At 53.9% G+C, this 9,461-nt stretch overlaps 1 long non-coding RNA gene across 1 annotated transcript; it reads right to left on the bottom strand.

Moving 5' to 3' along the window:
* Window positions 1–1,835: 1,835 nt before the first annotated feature.
* LOC103876588 lies at window positions 1,836–9,447 on the bottom strand. The gene is made up of 3 exons (XR_002516301.2): window positions 9,327–9,447; window positions 8,758–8,865; window positions 1,836–2,413 (listed from the first exon to the last, which is right to left on the bottom strand). It is a non-coding gene; the product is annotated as an uncharacterized LOC103876588 (long non-coding RNA).
* Between the last annotated feature and the right edge of the window lie 14 nt (window positions 9,448–9,461).

Raw genomic sequence — 9,461 nt, forward strand, 5'->3', positions numbered from 1 at the left:
GGTCTTCAGGTCTTCAGCAGAGGGAGCAGGACCCGCCCGCCTGGTGATGGAATCTGCTTTACTCAGCACTCATCCACTGATTCAGATGTTACTCTTATCAAAAAATACTTTCCCAGGGCCGGGCGCGGTGGCTCATGCCTGTAATCCCAGCACTTTGGGAGGCCAAGGCGGGCGGATCACGAGGTCAGGAGATCAAGACCATCCCGGCTAACATGGTGAAACCCTGTCTCTACTTAAAATACGAAAAATTAGCTGGGTGTGGCGGCGTGCACCTGTAGTCCCAGCTGCTGGGGAGGCTGAGGCAGGAGAATGGCGTGAACCTGGGAGGCGGAGCTTGCAGTGAGTCGAGATCGTGCCCCTGCACTCCAGCTTGGGCGACAGAACGAGATTGCATCTCAAAAAATATATATATTTTTCAAGAAACATCTAGAATAATGGCTGATCAAATATCTGGGTACCATGATCCAGCCAAATTGATGCATAAAATTATCCTCCCACTTCCCCACCCCTGGCCCCTTCAAGGCCCTCCGGTATTCTCTGAGGAGTCTGGTTCTCCATCTCCTCCTCTTTGCCCTCCCGCTTCCAAGCTGTGAGACCCTGAGGCTCTTCCCTGCCTTGTTCTACCCAAAGGTGCCTCAGGGGCTTGAATTCCTCCTTTTTGGACTTTTTCTCTTTCCAGTCAGTGGATCCCATCACTTTGAGGGCTCCTAGAATGACGTTTTCCCCAAGAAGCCTCTCCTGTATAAAATTGGGGGTTGTTGGCTGTGCCCAGAGGATGGGGGTGGCTTCCCTGCCCTCTCCACCCCCCACACCCCTGTCCCCTTCCGCCTGCATCACTGCCGGGCTGGACCGGGGGTGGGGGGTGGGAGGAATATAAGCCCTGGATTGGGAGCCCTTATCTTGCTTTAATTTCCTCTAGAGTTCAGCACTATGTGAGGTTATAGTAGTGGCCGACCTTGTTTACTCTTTCTATCCTACCGGCATATAAGCTCCAGGGGGCAGGGACTTCATCCCCAGAGCCTAGCCCAGGACCTGTACACGGAGGCACTCGAGATGTTTGTTGATTGAATGAAAAACATTCACTGAACACCTCTGTTGTGCAACACACACTGTGCCAGGGCGTGGACGAAAGCTCAGCTGCCCAGGTCATTGACTATTTCTGAGCATTTCCACTCTCACGTTGTACACCCCTCATTTCTCTCTTCTTAGAGGCGAGCCCCTCCCTACCTGAGCGCAGGAATCATCTTCCTTGCTCTCTCCTGCAGTCTGCCCTGACTTGGTGTCCCGAGACAGGGACTGGGTTCTCTCTGAGCCCTGGAGGAATGTGAACTGAGCTGATGAGGCGATGCCTCCTGTCTACTTGGAGGAAAGGGACCAGGACACACAGAGGCGCAGGGGGCTGAACCCTGGGTTCCAGCCCCACGGACTCATCCGGAGTCACGCGGTTCCGGGACTTTGCAGAGGAAAGGGGTGCAGGATGTGCTTTGGGGATAGAATTCCACCTTTGCACCCGGCTCAGCACCTGTCCTGTCCCCCGGAGATTCCTTGAGGCCACCTGGATTGGAGAGGAGATGCTGTTGATCATTTCCTGTCCCCTGAGGCTGTGATCCCGGGTCGACCGGACCGGTAGCCCGGCAGCGCCCCCTGGTGGCCGACGACGCTCAGGCAGCGCCAGGAATCGCCGCCCAGGCCAAGGACCAGAACCAGGAGCAGGAGCAGGTGCAGGGCCAGGGCCAGGGTCAGGGCCAGGGTCAGGGCCAGGGCCAGGGCGGGAGGGAGATTTATCCCAGTGTACACCTCTAACTTATCCCTCCTACACAAGGCAGGACTCCAGCTTCTTTCCCTTTTCTGTGTATTTCAAAAGTAATGTACATTGAGCATAAAAAATACATGTAAACAAAAAGACGCCCCCAATTAAAGCTGTGATACTGTGTCCTGGCAGGACCAGCCAGGCCTGGGTCTCAATCCCAGACCTACCATCTACCAGCTGACTGAATCTGAACAAGTCGCTTGACTCTCTGAGCCACAGTTTCTGCATCTGCAGTCTGGGAATGGTGTGCTCTCCATTGCTGGGTTGTGTAAAGATGACCTATACCCAGCACAGAGCTCTGACTGATGGGGACAATTCTTATTAGACACAAAGGAGAATGTGTTAAATGCCCTTCAGTTTCTGCTCAGGTGTTCCCAGGGGGTGAGAGATGTTCCCAAAGATGTAACTGCCTGCCTGATCGCCCAAGCAGAGACTTTCTGGCAGCCACAGTTGGTCACAGGGCTAATTCTGGTCCATGGAATGTGACTGGAAATGATGTGTACAACTTCCGAGTCACGCCCTGCAAAGGAGGTTGTCTCTCCCTCCCTTCTGCTTTTCCATCCTCCTGCTGGCTGGGAAGCGGAAGATCGAGGATCAGCTGCCCTGGAGAAAGAAAAGGAAGCCACATGTTGAGGATGGCAGGGTCTCCCTGACACCCCAGAACCACCGACATCTGAAGAAATAAATATTCCTAAGCCAATGTATCTCTGGATCTCTTTGTTACATCAACTTAGATATAATCATGGCATTTCAAGTGTACACCCAGGAGTCTTGGTATTCATTCTGAACACCAGCTGACAGAGCTTCTGCCTTTAGTGCCACTTGTTACCTTTAGTGTCTCCCCCCACCCCACCCCACCATACACACAAAAAAAAGCCCCTACAAGGTCTGGACCCACGGAACCCTAGGGATGGCTTAACTCCAGCCTGATCATCCCCTCCCTGAGGTCGCACTGAGGCTGGTAGCCCCACCACCTGGATCATCCCTTCCCTGATGTCCCACTGAGACTTGTTGCCCCACCACCTCTCTCTGCTCCTCTCCCCGTTCTGTGGCTTCAGTGTGCCAGGGGCTGATTAAGGGTAGTCCAATGTGTTGGACAGTTAGTACAAGGGTTCTTCGGTGACTGAACAACTGCAGGTTGAACTGACAATGAACAAGATACACACTGGGGCTCCTTTTCCCCAGTCAGGAGGGACAGAGTAGCTGAAATCTATGTTTTGGGAGTCTGGAACCTCTATTCCTTCCTGGTACTCCCCAGTTTAGGACATTTTGATAAAAGCTAGTTTATAGAAGGCAAAGGGCAAGCCCAGGTCCCAGGTAGGGCCTCCTACCTCCCCTAGTGTCAGGCCTCTGAGCCCAAGCTAAGTCATCATATCCCCTGTGACCTGCACGTATACATCCAGATGCCCCAAAATAACTGAAGAATCACAAAAGAAGTGAACATGGCCTGTTCCTGACTTAACTGATGACATTACCTTGTGAAATTCCTTTTCCTGGCTCATCCTGGCTCAAAAGCTCACCCACTGAGCACCTTGTGACCCCCCACCCCTGCCAGCCAGAGAACAACCCCCCTTTGACTGTAATTTTCCACTACCTACCCAAATCTTATAAAACCGCCCCACCCCTATCTCCCTTGGCTGACTATCCTTTCGGACTCAGCCCGCCTGCACCCAGGTGATTAAAAAGCTTTATTGCTCACACAAAGCCTGTTTGGTGGTCTCTTCACACGGACGCAAGTGAAACCTAGTAATCTCAATCTTGAGACTCCCACAGTAGGGTATACCTGTGGAAAGGTCAATTCCTGTATGGTGAAGTTGGCAGGTCTGATTTATCTTGAATGAGTCTAGTATCCATCTTTCTTTTTCTTTTCTTTTCTTTTTTTTTTTTTTAGACCAAGTCTGCCACAGCAGGCTGGAGTGGCAGGCATCTGTAGTCCCAGCTACTTGGGAGGCTGAGGCAGGAGGATCACTTGAACCTGGGAGGTGGAGCTCACAGTGCACCAAGATCGTGCCACTGCACTCCAACAGATTTGTTTAGTTTTGTTTTGTTTTTGAGACAGAGTCTCACTCTGTCACCCAGGCTGTAGTGCAGTGGCTGTAATCTTGGCTCACTGCAACCTCTGTCTCCCCAGTTCAAGCAATTCTCCTGCCTCGGCCTCCGGAATAGCTAGGACTACAGGTGCACCACCACGCCCGAGTAATTTTTGTATTTTTAGTAGAGACGGGGGTCTCACTATGTTGCTTAGACTGGTCTTGAACTCCTGGCCTCAAGCAATCCTCCCACCTCCGCCTTCCAAAGTGCTGGACTTACAGGCGTGAGCCACCGCGCCCGAGGATCTTGGAGTTTTTAGCGGGATTCTAGCTCAGAGGTTTCTGTTTGACACCCTGCTTTTCAGAGTCTTTAATGTTTATATTTAAAAAATAATTTAGCGTAACTTGGTAAAGCTCATTTTAAGAAAAATAACAAAAGGGAACAACTTTCCCCACCGTTGGGTTTCCAGTCTGTGACCTGTGACCTGGGTCCCTCTGTGCTGCCTCCTCATGCCACTCTGCTCACCCCGTGTGCTGGGCAGCAAAGGAGTTCTCTGCTTTTTGTCTTGTTTTCCTGAGGACCTTTCCTGGCGTTTTGACAGGCCACTGGGACCCACAGAAGCCTGGAACTAAGGGGACCCAAAATCATCTCCTGCAACAGCACCCATTTCTACTATAATAGCGCAAGACTCTGGCGCCCAAATCACCCAGAGAGCCGACTGGCCGAGCCGGGGCGCAGCCACCCAGGCCTCCACTCTTCTTCGCTGATTCTCAAGAGTTGCAGGTGCAATGAGATCTGGTCCACTGCTTTTTAAATGCCCAGGTGCATAAAAATTCGCCTTACTTAGAGCCTTAGGGACGAAGATTCATCCATGGTATAAAAGGATGCACCTTTTGAAACCACAGAAGTAGAAAATGGAGAAACTGAACACAGCCAGCGTTATACCAGCGTCCAACAGCAACTTCCTATATATTAGATTTCCAAGGAATAGCGGGGCGGAGGTGCTTGGCCACGACAGGAAAAGGTAGGGCTCAGGGGTATTGTGACATGCTCCGGAGAAGGGCAGCTTTTCCCTCCCAACCGAGGCCCGAGCCCAGAGGGGCGAGGGAGCCGGACCGGACATGGAGCAGCGGCCTGGGGCCCAGCCCTGCAGGGCCGCCCAGGAGAGGAAGGCGGAGGCGCAGCCACAGGCTCCAGCCCAGTCTATCGAGGGCCACGGCCAGGTGCTACTGATCAGCGAGCTCTGGAAGCAGGATGAGGACGGCCCGAGCCTGCAGAGCTTTCCGGTGGACGCCGAGGCCGATCAGCTCCCGCGGCCCTCGTCCGCCGCAGCCAGGAGCGGCCACACCAGCGCCAGCAACTGCACCGCGCGGCGGCCCAAGCGCTCGGGCGACGGCTCAATGAACCGCGACGACTGTCCGGCCACGAAGTCCAAGCGCTTCAACAAGAAGCCGCGGTGCTCCGGGCCCAAGGCCGAGGACCCGCGCGAGGCGCCTGGGGCCCCTCCTGGGACCCCCGCCTCCGCGGCGGAGGACACAGCGTCTGGGCGCCTGGCGCCGCAGCACCCGCACGAGCCGGGCGCGCAGCTGCTCCTGGTGCTGTGCCGCGCGCCGGCGCTCCTCACGCAGCTGCCTCGGCTGCAGCTGCTCCTGCAACAGCTGCGCGCCCGGGACCGACGCCCGCCCGCCGCGCTGGTGGGGATCGTGGTGCAGCCGCGGCAGGAGGAGGCGGCCGAGGCGCGCCGCCGCATGGAGGCCCTGCTCAGCCGAGTCCTCGCGCCGCACAGCCCCGCCGTCGAGGTGCACACGGCCGTGTTCTGCCCCGGCCGCCCCGAGGGCACCCTGGACATCCAGCGCGCCGGCAGCCAAGCGCACAGGGTCTCCCTGGTGGATCGGGAGACGCAGACCGATGGTGAGGGGTCGGTGCGGGGAGGGGGGAGCCCCGGGGCGGAGAACGCTCAAACAGGCAGCCCTGGACCCCGACCCTGCCGCCCCGCGGGGTAGACGACAAAGCCCCGGAATCACGGCCTCTCTCCTGGCGCCTCTAGGAGTTTTGGGTACTGTTTTGGGTGGGGAGGAGCTAGAGTTCCTCCCGGTGTGCTCACTGGGACAATCTCAGCGTCAGACGTGTTCGAATTCGGAGGGTTACGACCCCCAGTCACTGGCCCCACCTACAACTTGGGGCATTGGTTCCCATGACTTGGGGTCACGCTTTTGTAAGATATTGATGTGGGATTTTGGAGAAACGGGGCCCCCACTCCCTCCTCTCCACATTGTCCTCTTCCTTGCTTGCTTCTTAATCTTCTCCAGGGAAGAATAGTAACACTAAAAGCTTGCCTCTTGTGAGTCAGGCGCTGTTCTAAGGACTTTTCACCTGGATCCTCATGGCAACCCTCTCAGGTAGAACTCCACCAGACTAGCTAGCTGGTTGACTTCAGGATCCTCCTTCGCAACCCTTGAGACCCTTCGTGTTACTGAGCCCAGGCCTGTGGCCCATGGGATTAATTTGCCAGTCTAAGGTCCCTGGGCAGTGAGCTCTTGAGGGAGCTCCAAGTCCCGTACCTACCTGCCAGCTCCACCCTGCCAGGGGCAGCAGGAGGGACTGAGGAAGTGCTCTGTGTGGCAGAGTCCAAAGCTCAGGTACCCAAGGTCTGCCACCCTCCAGCTGGTGACCAGAGCAGGCATCCTGTCTATGGCCCAGTGTCCCTCCTGTGTGAGGTGAGGGTGAAGGGCCGGTTGATGTCCAGGGTGCCATCCAGCTCAGAGAAGTCAGCTTCAGGACAAATGGTGACACACTTATTCTGGGTGCCCAGGACACCAGAACCATCAGAGACCTTCTGGGAGGAAATTTTCACCCCCTCAAGACCTTATTCTGACTGTCTAATTTCCAATCCCCTTCCCCTACCTAGTCTGCATTTTCACATGACTGGCACGCCTGGTTAGGAAACTCCCTTGCCCGTGGACTAGTCCAACGGTGATCCGCAGCTGAGGCCAGAGAAGTCCCAGTCCATTTTTGAAAGCAACCCCTTGGTGATGAAGCCTTGGAGGTGCCTGATCCCCCACCACCCATGCCCACCTGCCCCCATCGCAGCTTCCTGCTTTCTCTGTCCTCCTACCTTCACCTTCATTCAGTTCCCGCAGCTTGCATTGAGCCCCTACTCTAGACTGTGGCCTTCTGAGGTTTCCACCATCTGGGGTTGGGGAATGAGAGGGAAGACAAAGACAGAAATAATTCTAATGCCGTTCAGAATATGACCAGTCTCATACAAAGAGGTGCCCTGGAGCTCAGCAGCGAGGGAAGGATGGCTTCCAGTTGGAGATCTCAAGATAGTTTTTTTGTTTGTTTGTTTTTTTAGATGGAGTCTCACTCTGTTGCCCAGGCTGGAGGGCAGTGGCACGATCTCCACTCACTGCAACCTCCACCTCCTGGGTTCAAGCAATCCTCCTGCCTTAGCCTCCTGAGTAGCTGAGACCACAGGCATGTGCCACCATGCCCGGCTAATGTTTTTGTATTTTTCGTAGAGACAGGATTTCTCCATGTTGGCCAGGCCGGTCTCAAATTCCTGACCTCAGGTGATCCTGTCTCAGCCTCTCAAAGTGCTGGGATTACAGGCATGAGCCACCGTGTGCAGCTTAGAAAGGCTTTATGAAAAGATGGATCCACTTGAGATAGGGCTTGACCAGAAAATGTTTTGGTAGATGTACAGAGAGGGGTGATAGAGGAGAAGGGCTTCTGAAAATGCAGGAATGTTCAGCCTGTTAATGAGACCGCTGGTGTTCACAGTTGGCTAGAGCTGGACCCAGGTAGTAGTGGTGGCTGATAAGTCCTGGGCAGTGGGCTGTGACTGTATTATGGAAGAGCCAGGTTTCCTGACTAGGAACAGGTGCTCAAGCAGAAGGCAGTGGGGCCAGGCGCAGTGGCTCATGTCTGTAATCCCAACGTAGGGAGGCCAAGGCAGGCAGATCACTTAAAGTCAGGAGTTCGAGACCAGCCTGGCCAACAGAGCAAACCCTGTCTCTACTAAAATGATACAAATTAGCCAGGCATGGTGACGCATGTCTGTAGTCTACTCAGGAGGCTGGAACATGCCTGTAAGCTACTCAGGAGGCTGAGGCAGGAGAATCAGTTGAACCCGGGATGTGGAGGTTGCAGTGAGCCAAAACTGGGCCACTGCACTCCTGGAGACAGAGTGAGACTCTGTCTGAAAACAAAAACAAAAACAAAAACAAAAAAAAGAAGAAGAAGAAGGGAGCGGGTGCAGGGAAGATGTTCTAGCAAAGAGCTATTGAGGCGCCATTCTTCCTCATTCTTCTGGGACAACCTCTTTCCACAGGTGCCCTCTCTCTGCTTCTTGGGACCACTCTTACTAAAGAATTCACACCATATTTTTACTGCTGCCACAGGGAAATTCCCTACTCCTCCCTAGGCCTGCCCTCTGTGCTTCCTCCATCTTTCTACTGGAAGACAAAGACCCATTCTCTGTGCCCTGTTTGGCTTCTTCTGGTAAAATGGAATATTTCTTTCATTGCTACCAGGAAGTTCCACCTATATGTGTCTGCTCCTATCTGATTCATTTACACCAACGTGGCACAACCAGCGGCAATTTTGACACACACACCCCCACCACCCATCTCTAGGGGACATTTAGGAGTATCTGGAGACATTTTGGGTTGTCCTGGGGTAGGGGGGAGTAAAGACTGGATAAAGACCAGGGATCTGGTAAACTTCCTACAATACACAGGATGATCCTCCACAACAAAGAATTACTCAGCCCAAAAATGTCAACAGGGCTGAGGTTGAAAAACACTGATTTAAACCAGGTTGAGGTTTGACTTCATGTGGCCCGAAGCCCGGGTCTGCTCTAAACCTTCCCTGGGGCAGGAGCTCCTGCACTTGCCGGTCCCACACTCACCCACCTGAGATGCACTCGCGACGGAAGTGTCTCCTGAGGTGAACACATTTTATGTTGCAGTCACAGTGTAAGCTTTAGACTGTCTTTTAAAAATACTTCTCCTTCTTCCATCCTAAAATAAAAATCACATTTAATGAACACATTAATTAATTGAGAGAAAGATTCAGTCACCTGCTTAACCCAACCAGTTGGGGTTTGGGGGATGGTCTGTGGTTGCCATTGTCGTGAGTTTGAGACAAATGTTCGTTTTCTGAACAGCTGTTATGTTCTCAAGGAAAATTATTTGCCAAATGCAAAGGTTCTTATAAAAGTCAGATCAACCCCCAAACTCCCCTCCCACAGTGGGGGAGGGCAGGCTTTGCAGGAAGGGGTAAGCTACTCTGAGATGGTAGCAGGCTCTGGGCCATGGGAGGTAAAGCCTTCGAGGAAGCTCCAAATCTTCAGGAAGCTGACATGAAGATGAATGCGTGGGGAGCATGGATTTTTGAGGTCTAGGAATAGGGGGTATGTGGAAGCCAGTGACAGAGCTGAGCGTCACATCCAGGGTATCTTAGAGCAAAACAGGTGGCTCACATGGACCCAGGAACACGCCAGCAGAGAGGTGACTGAAGGCTGCGCTCTGTTCGCAGAAGCGTGAGGATCTGGCTCTCATGGGCCCCGTGGCCAGGCATCACCAGGTCTGTGAGGACCAGGGCCTGGGCTAAGGGA

The sequence above is a fragment of the Papio anubis genome, chromosome 10, assembly GCF_008728515.1.
Source record: "Papio anubis isolate 15944 chromosome 10, Panubis1.0, whole genome shotgun sequence".
NCBI classification, from domain to species: Eukaryota; Metazoa; Chordata; class Mammalia; order Primates; family Cercopithecidae; genus Papio; species Papio anubis.